At 58.4% G+C, this 14748-nt stretch overlaps 1 protein-coding gene across 2 annotated transcripts in view; it reads right to left on the minus strand.

Annotated features, from left to right (window-relative positions):
• The window catches only part of Pak4 (p21 (RAC1) activated kinase 4), a 35956-nt gene extending 25285 nt beyond the window's left edge, over positions 1–10671 (minus strand). For both annotated transcript variants that reach the window (XM_026412141.2, XM_026412140.2), the window contains exon 1: positions 10525–10671. The gene's annotated coding sequence lies outside the window, so the exon portion shown is untranslated. The remainder of the gene's footprint in view (positions 1–10524) is intronic.
• Positions 10672–14748: the final 4077 nt, after the last annotated feature.

Consider the following 14748-nt stretch of genomic DNA (forward strand, 5'->3'; position numbering starts at 1 on the left):
CACTCACTGCTCCCCAGGGGCCGAGGGTGTAAAGTGAGGCCTGGGGCGGCCAGGGGAGGGGGCAGCGCAGCGCAGGGCAGTGTCCAGGGGCTGGCCCACCCTCCCCCACCAGGGCCACCAGAGTCTGGGGCCTGCTGAGGAATGCAAGGAATGAAGCCAGCCTGGCACGGCCAGCCCCAGGGCCCACCCCACCCGGGCCCAGCCACCTGCCTTCCCAGGGAGCCCCGGCACCACTGCCCGGGCCTGCTCCTCACCCCAGCCCTCGCCTCAGCTCCAGCCCAGGGCCCTGGCTCCTCTGGGCTCCCAGCCACAGCGCCCCGCCTGGCCGCCCCTCCAGGGCTCACCAGAGTGGGCAGGATGAGGAGGGACAGAACAACTGTAATCAGAGCTGGCCCCAGCCGGGCAGGGCCTCCAGAGGTGCGAAAAGTAAGTGAAGTGAGGCCATGAGGGGCCTGGCCAGGGGCCGCGGCTCCCCCCCCAGCACCTGCTGACCTGCACCCGGACCCTCAGGGACAGCCACCCTGCTTACCTCCTGGAGGGTGTGGGTGGGCCCAGCTGTTGCCCCCCCATGGGTAAGGCTGGGCCCCGCCTCCATCCCGCCATGTGGCAGGGAGACCCCAGCCACAGCTGCTCCCCGCATCCTGCTCCCTGATAATTAAACTGTAAGCTGATTAGTCAAGGGAAAACCTTTCATTAGCCTTGAAATCATTCAGGAAAATTACAGCCTCCCCTCTGGGCGCCCTGCCACCCTCTGCCAGGGCTCAGAGGTGGTGTCGGGAAGAGGCCGGGAATGAGGGGTGGCCCTGCCATGCCAGAGATCCTCCCCCACAAGGCCAAGCCTGCGGCCAGTCCTGCCTGGTGCCAGGGAGGGCAGAGACCTCCTGCCACGGTGACAGACCAGGAAGTGGGCAAGGCCCGTGTAGGCAAGGGTGACACTCTGCGAGAGTTGCTGGGGAGATGACCAAGGCACACCCAGTTCATGGACCAGTAGGCATGGGGGGTGGGGCACGCACTGACAAGCCGCTGCGCTAATAGTTAAATGAAACATGAAGCCAGGCACGGCCAGGACGAGAGCGAGTGGAGGGTGGGTCCTCTCACCGCAGCCAAGACTTGGGGACAGGAGGACAGCGAGGACAGCGCGGTGCGTGATGGCCTGCACCAGGGCAGGGTGGGCGGCCTGTTTTGAATGCCTGGTGCTGGGGTCACTCTGCCGCCCTCACACCTACACACAGCAGCGCCGCGGCCACGTGGGAAGCAGGAACGTAGAGCCCAGTGAGATGGCCGCAGAGTGACCCCACAGGGAGCCCTGGTTATTCCCGGCAGGACTCGACCTCAGAGGAAGACAAGCCCCCAACTGGGGAAGCCGCACAGCACCCGGGCGAGGCGCTCCCGGACCCGGGGTTCAACTTGAAGAAATAAGAAATCAAGAAGAAAGGACGGCCAGCCGGGGGGACGCGGGCAGTGGCCTGGTCAGGCTTTGGCCAAGGCCAGAGTTTGGGAGTGGCTCCACCCTCGGTCCCCAGGCCAGGAGCCGCTGCGGATCCGCTCGGCTCAGTGCCAGCCCGCAACGCGCCAAGGACTGGCCACCACGGCAGCCACCCGGCCTCGGTCTGTGAAATGGGTCAGGTGGGTGTGGCCACCTCGGGGTTCCAGGAAGGACGGGCTGCGCCAACCTCGCTGGCTCACCCTGCCCTCTAATCAGTCTAACGAGGATCCTGTGTCCAGAAAAAGGACTCCCCAGGCTCAAGGTCATGTTAGGCCTTCTTTGCCTCCGAGCAGGGCTGCCCCGGCGGCTGAGGCGAGGAGACAGGCTCCAGGGGTGGCAGCCGGGTCTGTTTATCTACCACTGTGTCCTCTTGGAGGTCACAGCAGGCCAGCACGTGTTTAAAACTAGACAATCACATCTAGGTGGACACGCCAGGCGCCAGGCGAGGATGTGAAGGGCGCGCGTTGAGAAAGGGCCTGCGCTGGGCAGGAAGGCCCGAGGCGCGCAGCCGAGGGCCTCGGAATGCGAACCCGGGCAGCCCCATTCTTCTCCCACTCTTCAAAGGGCCCTGTGATCTCGAGGGGGGGACCCACGGGCTGTGCCTCAGCCTCCCGTGCCCATAACCCCTCCTCCCCTAGATAGGCCAGGTCATTCCCGGAGTGACACTTCCTACTCAGGAAAGTGGCTGCGTTCCCGCCCACAGCAGGTCCCATTAGACACTGTGACCACCCTCCGTCATCACAGCTCAGCCAGAGCGAGCCCCCACATTTGTTTATTGATTTTATTTTCTGGTGCTGGAGACTGAACCGGCACTCTATGCACAGCCGCATCCCCAGTCCTTTTTGGTTTTTGAGATGAGGTCTCGTTAAATTGCTGAGGCCGGCCTCGTAATTGTGATCCTCCCACCTCAGCCTCTGAGTAGCCGGGATTGCAGGCATGTGCTGCGCCAGCCCACCAGCATTTATGGAGACCACTGCCCACCAACCATGGGAACAAACTATGGGACACAGCGAGGCCCGTCGTTCCACGCCACCCCCAATAATGTGCGCCAAGTTCTCGCAGGGGCAGGGTGCACCCTAACCCAACAGACCCCCATCGCCACGTCGCATAAGTAACGGTGACGAGCACCAGGGTGAAGGTCAAGCCGGGGCGGCCAAAGAAAAACGCAGGTGTGGGATGTGCCACCGCAGACCCTGTGGGCAGGGGTCTCTGAGGGTGACTGAATGGACAGAGGGACAGCGCTTTCAGCAGAGGGAAGAGAAGAAACAGAGACCTGGGGCGAGACCCGACCTGGAATGTCCAGGAATGGCAGAGGGCGGAGGGCGCCGAGGGTGCGGCAGGCGGGAAGGCCGGGTCAGGGCCCTGGGCCTTGAAGGCTCTTCCTCTGGCAGAGAGTCACAGGAGGGTCCCCGGCAGGGCCGGGCGTGATGTGGCCAGGTGTTAAGAGGACAGGCATAAGGGTAGCAGGGAAGGGCGAGGAGGCCCTGGGAGGTTCAGGCGGTGAGGTGGCCTGAGGGAGGGACAGGTGCTGCCGTTTGGGATGAGGAGAGGAAGGGCTGGGGACAAGACCAGGCTTGGGCCCAGCAGGGGGTGAAGGGGGCAAGACGGGGGCTTGGATGTCAGAGTCCTGCCCTGTCCTGGTGTCACTCTTCGGTCCAGGCCTGTACCCCTGCTGGAGGGCTCTGTGCAGGCTGCTGACGTTGGGGTTCACCCCGGGGTCCCCGGCCGCAGCCAGGCTTATCAGGGATCCACGCTTGACTCCTCCACACGGAAGGAGCGCGAGCCGGAGCGCCAGGCACCGGCGGGCAGGAACAGGGGGACCCACCCGACGAGAACCAAGTGCTACTTTGGCAGGAGAGAAGAATAAACCTGTCCCGGGTGGCAACTGAAAACTGACAGTCTCCAGTGTGGGGCTGCGCAGGGACCACGCTGTCACCCCCACCCTGCAGGGGGACACACATCGTGGTGACACCAGGCTCTCTGTGCCAACAGCGCACTCCCGGTCGTGCTCCTGAAATGCATGTGCAGAAGGGACAGGGAAGCCACCAAGAGAGAAACAGACACTCGCTGGCAGCAAGGAGGGGTGAAGGAAGGGACAGGCCACAGCCAGCGGGGGCAGTGCTCCGTGGCCAGGAACGCACAACCCGAGTACCCGCTCTCTGGAAAAGCAAGGCCCCGCTGGCCATCAGGAACAAATGGCGGTCACCAGGGAGGCTGTGACCAGGAGGGATGAAGGTCTGTCCACCTGTGACACTCTGCTAACTGGCACGCACATCGTGCCCCTCTGCAGCACACACTTGTGGTTGGTAAAGGTCCTTGGAGAGCACGGGCTGCAGACGCCTGTCAGAGTCAAGTACCGGGGGCGGCCGCTGTGGGGGCCTTGGGGAGGCAGGCCAGGCCTGGGGAGGCCCCGTGGGCACCAGGAAGGGACGGGCCCCTCGCTCAAGGCCCTGCAGGGGCTCCTCACTTGTGGGGAGACTATTCCGAGGAGCCAGGGGCTGCAGTGTCCTTCTTTCTCCGATGCCCGACCACGGCCACTGGTGGGGTCAGAGGCTAGTGGGGAGTCCCTAGCATCTCCCTCAGTCCAGAATGACAAGCCACTTTCTGTCCCGTGGGAGCGGGGAAACCAGACTGGGAACGAGCTCGAAGCTCCACACAGTGCTGCTTTATCAGGAGTTTCCGGCCAGCACCTGGGGTGGGAGGGGGCGAGGCTCGCAGTGAGAGGACTTTGCCATGTCCCCCCCACCACAGTGTCCCCTCAAAGCTCCCCCGCAGCCTGCCTGGAATGGGGACATCCTAGAAGGGGCTGTGGGAAGGAGGGACGAACAGCAGCAGGAGGGGTCCCAGGGTAGGAGCCAGTCCCAGTCCTGCTTGCTCCGTGACCCAGGGCTGACCCTGGGCGAGTGACCCAGGTCCCAATTTCCTCCCCCATCTTTCCCAGCACTGGGGACTACTGTACCCCTGGACTACAACCCCAGCCCTGCCTTTTCTTTTTTTGGTACCAGGGGTTGACCTCAGGGGTGCTTACCCACTGACCCACACTCCCAGCTCTTTTTTATCTTTTATTTTCAGACAGGGTCTCCCCGCGTTGCTTAAGGCTTCATTAAGTTGCTCAGCCTCCTGAGTCGCTGGGCCTGCAGGCGTGCGCCACCCAGCCTGGCTTCCTTTTTAAAGCTTATTTTGAGTTGGGGTCTCGCCCACTGCCTGGGCTGGCCTTAAACTCGTGACCCTCTGCCTCAGCCTCGCAAGTACCTGGGACTGCAGGCGTGTGCCACCATGCTTAGCATCCCTCCCCTATTAAAGGGAGATGATAATGACACCATGTCTTGGCACTGATGGGAGGGACAGGCCCATTAAGTCAGTTTGCAGAAGGCACTTAGACCACGCCTGTTAATGGCGTGGGCCAGGTACTATCACAACTACTGAACTCAGCAGCCACGGTCCTGGCACTTAGTATCTCACCTGCTGAATGTGCACTTACATCCTCAAAACAACCCTACTGGGACGCGCCGATGTCCCCATTTTACAGACAAGGACACAGGGCAGAGACAGGGGCAGTGACTGCTCCGCACACTCAGCCAGGAAGTAGGAGCCCAGCCCTCCCGCTCCGCACCAGGCAGGTGAGGGCTCCAGGTGGGGCCAGGAAGGCTGGGGGGAGGCCGGATCTGTCACCTCCTGGGGGGTGGCGGGGCCTAGGCCTGCCTCCCCTTCTCAGGAAAAGGAAAACGATCAGGTTCAGACAACTCAGAAAAGGACACTCCACTCCACTCTATTAAAATGAGAAAGATGATGAGGACCGTTTGTCACCCATCAAAGTGGCAAAGGTCAAAGGTGTTACTGTCCAAGGCAGCGAAGGTGTGGAGCTGCCACACACCAGGGTGGGAGTGTGACTTGGCACCACCCGTCTGCAGGGTGGGACATACTGGCACAGCAGAAGGGACGAATCTCAAGCCCACTTCTAGAAGTTGTCCACAGCCACGCTCACACGCAGTGTGGCCCTGTTGACAGCAGGGAAACCGGCCTGGCCTGCCAGAGGGGGGTCAGCGGGCACACACGAGCCGGCGGCACTGGTGGCACGAGCTGTTCTGACCCAGAACCTCGGAGTGGAAACGCCGGGGCAGGACAGACCCGGCCTCCCGCGACCTCTGGGTAAAAGCGGTGGCAGTGGCGGTGGCGGTGGTGCTCCCAGGAACAGACATGGCAAGAGGAGGGAAACCGCAGGCACCCTGTCTCTGGGAAGGGACCGCAGCCACAGGGAGGCCGTTGGCCCCGGGGCGGCCACCCTGCTGGCTGTGCAGGGCTTTCAGCGCATAGGCGACCCAGGCACAGCGGCCAAACCTGCCTCCTGAAAACGAAGCACAGGAGGAAAGAAATGGGGCCAGGAGCACCGGTCCTCAGGGTCCCCACAGAGCCCTGGCGGTGACGCTCAGGAAGCACGTGCCCGTGCGGAGCCAAGAACGGGAGCCAGGTGGCCACAGCTGCTAAGGACCGGGAGCCCACAGGCCAGGGGCAGGAAACAGCAGCGGGAAAGCCATCAAGCTCAAGGCTCACCAAGGGCTCGCCCAGCTCTGCGCCAAGCCCGGGCCAGCACCTCACAGGCCAGTGGCCTCAGCCCCTCCTCCGCCCTGAGGGGAGCACCCGCCCTGGGGGCAGCTGTGCACCCCAGCAGGGAAGCTCCCGCTGCCCCCAGGGCCCGGGAAGGCAGGCCACAACCGGGGACGGGGTCGGGGCCCAGGAGAAGGCTGCAGGGAGAGGTGGCTGCTGTGCCATCTGGCTCAGCCGGCTCCCCTGGGACCTGGAGAGTTCCCTCTGCCCTTCCTGTGGTCAATGTGTCTAGCAGACAATAAGCCCCGGATGATGGCTGGGACGGGAAGGGTCCCGGTTCCCTGGCCGCGACTTGGAAGGGGACGGCTTCCTGCTGGCAGCACCTTAACCGCCGGCTCTGGAGATGGAAGAAACAGCTGCGGGGACACCCCACGGCGTCTGGCCAGGAAGTCCAGCTGCCACGAGCCGCAGGAGGGTGCGGCCCACACGGAGGGGAGCGGGACAGGGCCCGAGGAAGGAGGGACTCCGCATCCGTCCAGAGGGCCCCTGGGGCTTCTGTCTAAAAAGGAGCCTGGGTACGAAGCAAGGGGACAGGCAGGGGCCAGGGGGCCACAGTGAACAGCGACTCTGGAGCCTGAAGCCTGGGGTGCAGTCCCGCCTCTGCCTTGCCTGCCGTATCCCGAGGCAAGGCACACCCCGGCTGGATCTCCGTGTTCTCATCCCTAAAGTGGGACAGCAGCGCACTGTCTCAGAGTGCCAGAACGACCACCGGTGAATGCGGGTCAGAACTCAGACCCGGTCAGCAGGGGACAAGCCTGCATCACAGTCACCTTCACCGACCCACCCTCTTCTCCTGCGTGGACCATGACAGCAGCACACACCACCCCACCCCACCTACCCCGTCTCCCTGGCACCCTGGGTCCCTCCCTCCCAGAGCGGCCTGCACAGTCTTTATAAAGGGAAACCAGATGTTGTTAAAACCCTTAAATGACTTCCCCTCACACAGGCGAACCCCGCCAGGCCTGCTTGTCCGCCACACCCCTTTCTCCTCCACGCATCCCCCCCACCTCAGCTGAAGTAATGGGCTTTCCTCGCTCTGGCCTCAGGGCCTTTGCACCTTCCGTACCCACTGCCTGTTTTCCTTCTTTCTGCCTCCTTTCCAGCCCGGATCACTGTTTCTCATCAACCTTTCTGGTCCCTTTCTCCAGAAAGCCCTTGCGTAATTCCTAGGCTGGGTCAGGTACGGCCCTACCCGGGCCCTGAGCCCTCTGCCTGAGGCTCCTCCCTCACAGTCCTGACTCTGGGCTGTCACAGTCTGGAGTCAGCAGGTCTGTCAGCGGCTGTCTGTGCTGGTCACATGTGAGAGTGCAGTGAGGCTGTGCCACCCCCTCCCACCTTTACTCCCCGCTCCTCGCCCCTGGAGCAGGTTCAAGTCAGCCCAGCCCCTCACCCAAACGCCAGCCCTGGCCGCTGCCCTCCAAGGAGAACTGCATCAAAGCTGGGCCAGCGTCCTGCCTGCCCGGGGTAGAGGTCAAAGCCCTCCCAGCCTGCCTCCGCCTCTGGTGTGGGACTCGTCGGTGTCCGGCCCCAGCTAAGGCAGTGCCATGAACCATCTTTCCAACGTTCCCAACGGGCTTACCGGGGGTCCCCCACAGGCTGCTGTCGTGGCTGCAGACTGTGGCACGAGGTCAGCTGGGAGCTGTCGGGAGGCGCACGGAAACCCCTCAGGAGGCGCTGGGCCCGGGCTGTGAAGCCACAGGCAGCACTGCCACTGCAAGGCGACTGGGCCAGACTCGGCCTGGCATACAGCAAACGGTCTAGAATGTTCACCGCAACACTGTTACAGCTCCGACGGAAGCCAGCAGGAGGGCCACCAAGAGTGCAATGGATAACTCCTGAGACCCAGTCACAAAAGCCTCAGAGGCAGGAAAACGGAACGCTGCCCCAGGCCAGGCCAGCCGCCCAGAGCAACACCCGAAGTCTAAGATGGAACACGAAAAGCACGGGGCACGGGGACATGTGACGGGGACACCATTCCTAGGCTCAGTGGGACAAGTGTGCCTGCGCTGAGCAGGGAAGCTCCCGCTGCCCCAGGGCCCGGGGAAGGCAGGCTGCAGGGAGAGGTGGCCTCTGCGCCATCTAGCACGGCTGGCTCCCCGGGACCTGGAGAGTTCCCTTCTGACCTTCCTGCGCACCCCTACAACTCGTCCCTACATTTTCAGCCTAAAATCTACCACAAGGTAAAAATCAGCTAATAAGAAACCACTTGCCCAAGGTCCCAGGCTGCTGGGTGACGAGCAGGAACCTGAAAGTGTGGGTCTCCGACGGCCGAGCCTTGCCCTCACTGTGCCAAGCTGGCAGCACAAGGCTGGAGCTGGGTGCCTCAGAGGGCTGCTGGCGGCCTGCCTGCTCCCAGCCATGCCAGGGCCCGGGGGGAGGGGCGGCCGCAGAGCCAGCCAGGGGCAGGTGGGGCGAGGCCTCGCACCAGCTCCGGGGCCCTTCTTGGTGGCAGTGGCAGCAGCAAGCCTAGTGCTGACGTGCCCCCTGATGCCAGGCCCCCCTGATGCCAGGCCTCCCTGATCCAGGCCAGGACAGGTGCTCTGAGTCCCCGCAGCACTTCCACGAGGCAGCCCAGCACTGCGCTGTGTCACAGGGGAGGAAACTCCTGGCCCCTCTCCTGCCCCCGCCCTCCGGGGCTGAGCCTTAGGGTCTCCCCAACCCCACACATGGCCTCCGCTACAGCCGGCGCCCGGCGCTCCTTCCAAGCTACCGAACCTTCGGAGCTTCCTCAAGGGACTTTCCCAGGGACAAAGGTCTCAGGCCAGGCCCAGGGTATGGACACGCTCCAGCCCTCATCACTGTTGGCAGAGATGTCACCATGTGTCACAGGTGGGCGTCTGGTTCTAGTCTGCTCCCACAGGAGACCCTGAGGTTGGGGGCTCTGTGGGTCCTGTCCTCTGCTGCAGTCCCAGCGCCCAGCAATCACCCTCCACCCCAGGCATTCCCCAAAGCCAGGCAGCGCTTGGAACACCCACTTCTAACAGGCAAACTCCAAGCGCACCCTAGCAAACAGGTGCGGCCGGCAGCAGGCTGGGAAGCAGCAGAGGGAGAAGCTGCAGGGAAATCCTGCAAAAGGGGAACAGGGAGGTCAGAGCCTGCGAGGAGGCCTACGCCTGAAGCTGGAGAGTTTGGGAGCTGGGGGAACAGCGGCAGGAAAGGAGGTGGGAGCCACTGAGGACCCAGGGAGAGGCTGGGGGCCAAGAACACACAACATCCGGCTTTCACAGGTCCCCCCCCCCCCAAGGACACCCTCCCAACCATGAGCCCATCAGTCTCCCTGAACTGTGGGCCACCCACCAACATCCCATTCCAACAGACCCACGGGAACCCGCCCAGATCACACCCTTCCAAGGAGACCAAACACACTCTGTTCTTGCCCAGGGAGTGGCCCAGCCCTGCCCAACCTGCTGCTTCCAGACACAGACCCACCGGGGAACGGTCAGTGTGGAAGCTAGAGGCAGGAGCTCTGGGAGCATTCTGACCCGACTCTGAATCGGCCCCTGTCCTCGGCGGCTTTCTGAGCCTCTCTTTTTCTGCCTGTAAAGTGGGTTTATCTCCAGAACTCACTGCTCCGATTGTGATAGCGATGGAACAAAACCAGGTACCGGCACTCGGCCCGGGGTGAGCCCTCATTAAACGTTAACCAACACTGCGATTCTTGGAGAGGCAGAAACACAGGGCTCTGAGACAGAATCCAGAGGTGGACTCTCGGCGGCACAACTTATAGCTGACCTTGGGCAAGGCACTTAGGTTCTTAACAACAGGCTAAGACCCCACGGGGCTGTGGGGGGCTAGATGGGGACACAGTGAAGCAGGGGAAGAGATCTAGCAGGAGACCAGCGCCATCATTTGTGGGAGGGGTTCCCCGTCTCCCACCACCAGGAAGCACTTTTGACCTCTCTTCTGGATGTCCCTGCCCCTTCGCTCCAGCAGTATGTCCCCTGGGTTTCAGTTTTAGACCCTCCGAACCCTCGGTCTCCCCGTCAGATTTTGACCTTTGTACCCTCTAGCCACGCCCCCTTTGATCCCCTAAAAGACCCCCAAACCTAAAACTCATTCACCTGTCCTGTTAGTTGTGGCCTTTAGATCTGCAACCCACCGTCCCCGTAGTTGTGACCTCTGACCCATGTAGGCGCACCCCCCCTCACATTAGTAACTCTGACCCCCCCACACACACTTTTGGGGGACTCGTTCCGCGCCCCCACTTCAAATTTCAAACTTTGCCCTGCCCTTCGCCACGCCCCCCAGAGCTGGACCTCGGATCTCCTCTACGCCTCCCTCCCCTCAGCGCTGACCCCCGACCCTCTCAACGCGACCCTTCCCTCCACTTGTGAACTTTGACACCGGCGGCCCCGCCCCCTCCGACTTCAAAGCTCTTCCACCGCCGGCGCCCGGCCTACCCCCACCATCCCTGCCCAGACCGCCTAGCCTACCGACTCGGCGCCACCGTCGCAGACGGCCTGGCTGCTCGGCCCGGAACTCTGCGCCCTTACGCCGCCTTCAGCTCTCTTGCGCCGCCGCCACCGCGGCTACTACCGCCGCCATGTTGAATCCCCAACGAACATCCGGGGCTTTCCCCCTCGCCGCCCACCAGTCCCCATAGCAACGGCGCTGACCGGGCAGAGGGCTGGGCCTACGTAGGGGCGGAGCTGAGCGCGGGGCTGTGCCCGCTCCAGCTTCTAATTGGTGTAGATGGTCCAATCGGAGACTTTCGGGCAGAAAATGCCAGGCGGGGATTGGAGAATTTGGAAAGGGTGCGGAGAAGCCCACTCCCGGCCCACCCCCCGTTTCTTTTAAAGGGGAAATGACTGTCTTCCTGTCGCACGCGCTCCCACTTCTCCCAGAAGGAATTAGGGGACGGAAGACAGCAATGGGTTAATAATCGCCAGGAACCGTTCTTAAGCACGAGGCGTCAGCCATGCGGTAAACGCTTTCCTGGGATTAGCCGGACACGCAGCGCAGCCTGTTTTATTTCTATTAGTCATTTTACAGATAAGAAACAGGTTAAAGGAGGACTAGCTGGCTCAGGATCCCAGAAAAGTAGGGAATAGGTTTTGAAGGACAGTCATCTGACACTATTTGGTCTTCCTTTTTAAAATAAGTTTTTAAAGTAATGAATAAAACAATAGAAAAATTTTAAAACCCTTTTAAACTTCAAAAACGAATAAACTCGGACATCTATGACCTCACTCACCAGCCTCCAGCCTTCTCACCCTTCCTGGAAAAAAAAAAAAAAATCAGGAGCACTTTCAGCTGCAGGCCTTTCTTTGCACGGGATTTCCCTTCTGCCTGGAGCATGCTCTCCCCCGTGTTCGCTTAGCTCCTCTGCTCCTCCTTCAGGGTTTTCCTCACCTTCCCACTGAGCTCCTTCCTGCCCTCCCCTCCTAAAGCAGCAAACATGTCTCTCAGATGCTACCAAGACCTTTACTAGTGCTTGCTGATTGCGTCTATTGTCAATTGTCTCCTCTGCTGGAATGTCAACTCCAAGAGATGGTGGATTTCTGTCCTTGCTCACCGTCGCGTACCCAGTGCGCTGGCATCGATGCCCTGGGAGTGCTCAATAAACATTTGTTAAATGGCTGGGCTTGGTGGTGCAGCCTGTGATTCCAGCTACTTGGGAGGCTGAGGCAGGAGGTTCACAAGTTTGAGGCCACCCTTAGGGAGACCCTGCCTCAAAATAAAATGAAAAGGGCTGGGGTATGTAGTTTTTGAGCGACTGGTGACTCCACTCTTCAGAGATGCACTTAAATGTTGGATGCAGCTCCTGTGCACCAACAGACTGAAGCCAGATTTAAAGTTAGGTAGTCAGTGTAGTTAGGTAAATCGGGTCTAATATCGAGTGAAATCTAAAATGGAGGCCATGCTGGGAATGACTCAGGGAAAACAGGACAACTCATGGAGTGTTAATAAAGTTCCGAAAAGGCCCTAGGCCAAAGTCCACCTGGAAGAAATGTTAATGAACATCCCCCAACAGACTTGAAGACAGCCCATCCCAAAGAAATGTTAATGAAGCCCAGGATACAGCCCCCAACAGATTTGGAGGTAGCTCATCCCAAAGAAATGTTAATGAACAGCAAACTTGACTCGGAAATGACCAGATTACTCCTTTGTCCCAAACCCTTCCCACCTACATTCCTTCACCAAACCTATAAAAAGGGGAACACATTGCCCGCTAACTGGATTCCACCTTTTGGGTCCCCTTCTTCCTCCGGGAGAAGTCTTTTCTTCTGTCCTTTAATAAATTTCTAATTTCTACTCTGACCTTGCCTCGGCGTGCTTCTTTGGTGTTATTCTTCAACATCGGGGAGCAAGAACTCGTCACCGGTCAACAGCGGTAACAAGACCATCTAGCACACAGTAGGCAGTTCATTAATGTCTGAAAACCATGACTAAATGATGGATGCTGAGGTATGTTCTCTTTACATTTTCCTATCTTTAAAAAGAAATAGGAGGGCCGGGTTTGTGGCTCAGTGATAGGGCACTTGCCTAGCACGTGTGAGGCACTGGGTTTGATTCTCAGCACCACATAGAAATGAATGAACAAAATCCATCAACAACTAAATAAATAAATAGGGTCAGAGACATACATTTCTAAAGAATGTTGTGTCTTTTAAAAACAAGATATCACTAGTATCTTTCCATGTTATTAAACATTTTTCAGAAGATTATTTTAAGGGCTGCATAAGAAGCATCCTATCAATGAACTCTAATTTGCTTAAACCCTCTATTCTGTTGAGCATCTATACTGTTAATACATATTTTGCTACTATAAATCTGTTTCCTAAAAAAATCCAAAGAGCTAAACATTTGTGCACAGCTCTAATCATTTCCTCTGAATAGATTACCATGAATAGAACAGTTGAGTTAGAGGGAATGTACACTTATGAATTTATTTGCGGTGCTGGGAATCGAACCCAGGGACTTGGCATGCTAGGCAAGGGCGCTACCACCAAGCTACATTCCCAAATCCTAGCATGTCCATTTTGAAAATTTAATACATTTCCTGTGTTTCAAGCATTTCTATGATTATGACTCTTGATAGAGTCATAATTCTAGCCATTTGATTTTGTTTGTTTGTTTGTTTGTTTGTTTGTTTGTTTGTTTTTGGCACAAGGGATTGAACCTAGGGGCGCTGACATTGAGCCACATCCCCAGCCCTTTTTGGTATGTTATTTAGAGTTGCTTAGTGCCTCGCTTTTGCTGAGGCTGGCTTTGAACTCTCCATCCTTCTTCCTCAGCCTCCCGAGGTGCTGGGATTACAGGTGTAACCCAGCGCCCCTCCTTTTTATTTTTTATTTTGAGAAAGGGTCTCCCTGGATTGCCTAGGACCTTGCTAAGTTGCTGAGGCTGGTCTTGAATTTGTGGTCCTCCTGTCTCAGCCTCCCAGGTCGCTGGGATTACAGGCTGCACCACCGCGCCCTGCTCAGCCATTTGATTTGAACAAGGAGCTCTGACACCCACCTCTGCTCGTCCAGGAGGCCACTGAGGCTGAAAGAAACCTCTTCCCTCGCTCAGCCTCAACCTCGTGGGGCAAACCCTGGACCCAGCGCTGCTCACCGGCTGCCCTCTGCTGCCCCCTGGCGGCCTGAGCGCGTGTTACAAGATGGTGTGATCCCGCTCCGCATTCCGCGGCTCCTCGCCGGCAGGAAAGGCTCTGGGTTGTGCTCCTTTGAATCCTCCCAGAATCTCTGCTCTAGAAGGAGCAAGACCAGGGGCCGAGGATGGAATGCTACCCAGGCCACAGGGATGGGAGGAGAAACGGGCGCAGTCTTTGTCTCTCCGATGCCCAGCCCGAGTTTCAGGGCAATCGGCTGCAGAATGTGCTAGGGGAAGCCCCTTGTACCTTAGCTGAGGACCCAGGTAGAGATCAGACCCCTGGGACAATCCTGGTGACAGACCCGCCCCAAGAGCTTACTCAGGGTGGGGCAGGACCCCCTTCCTACTTCAAGGCCTTGGAAGAAGAAAATCAGAGTCCAAAGAGCCTCCGACAGAGCCTCCCTGGAGGAGTGCTGTGGAGGTGACTAATTGGATGGAGACGGTGAAGAGGGGAGGAGCATTCGAACTCGTAACAATAAAGATTGTAGATTTCTAGGTATCAAGGAAAACGGTGAATCACAGTGTATGGACAGCAAGCAAGGCTTTAGGTCCTTCATATATAGAAAGCACTTGCAAGTCAATAAGATAGCTGTCTATACAATAGAAATATAAGCAAAAGATATGAACAAAAATACAAAAAAACAATCCAAACAATAAATGAGAAAAATGGAATTGGTGAATAAACAATGAATGAAATGCATATTAAACTGATCTTTTAGGTATCTTGGGAGAAAAAAATACACACACACTAGGGACTGAACCCTGGGGCACTTTACCACTGAGCTACATCTCAGCCCTTTTTATTTTGTATTTTGAGACAAGGCTTTTTACTAAGGTACAGAGGCTGGCCTCTAATGTTTTTTGGTTGTTTTTTTTTTAATATCTTATTTAGAGACACTGAGTTGCTTAGCACCTCATCGTTGCTGAGGCTGGCTTTGAACTGGCGATCCTCCTGCCTCAGCCTCCTGAGTTGCTAAGATTACAAGCGTGAGCTATTGTACTTAGCTGAGAAAAAAATCTTTTAAATGTCATAATCAGTGCTGGTAAGAATACAAAATAAG

This window comes from Urocitellus parryii, chromosome 15 (genome assembly GCF_045843805.1).
Source record: "Urocitellus parryii isolate mUroPar1 chromosome 15, mUroPar1.hap1, whole genome shotgun sequence".
Classification (NCBI taxonomy): Eukaryota; Metazoa; Chordata; class Mammalia; order Rodentia; family Sciuridae; genus Urocitellus; species Urocitellus parryii.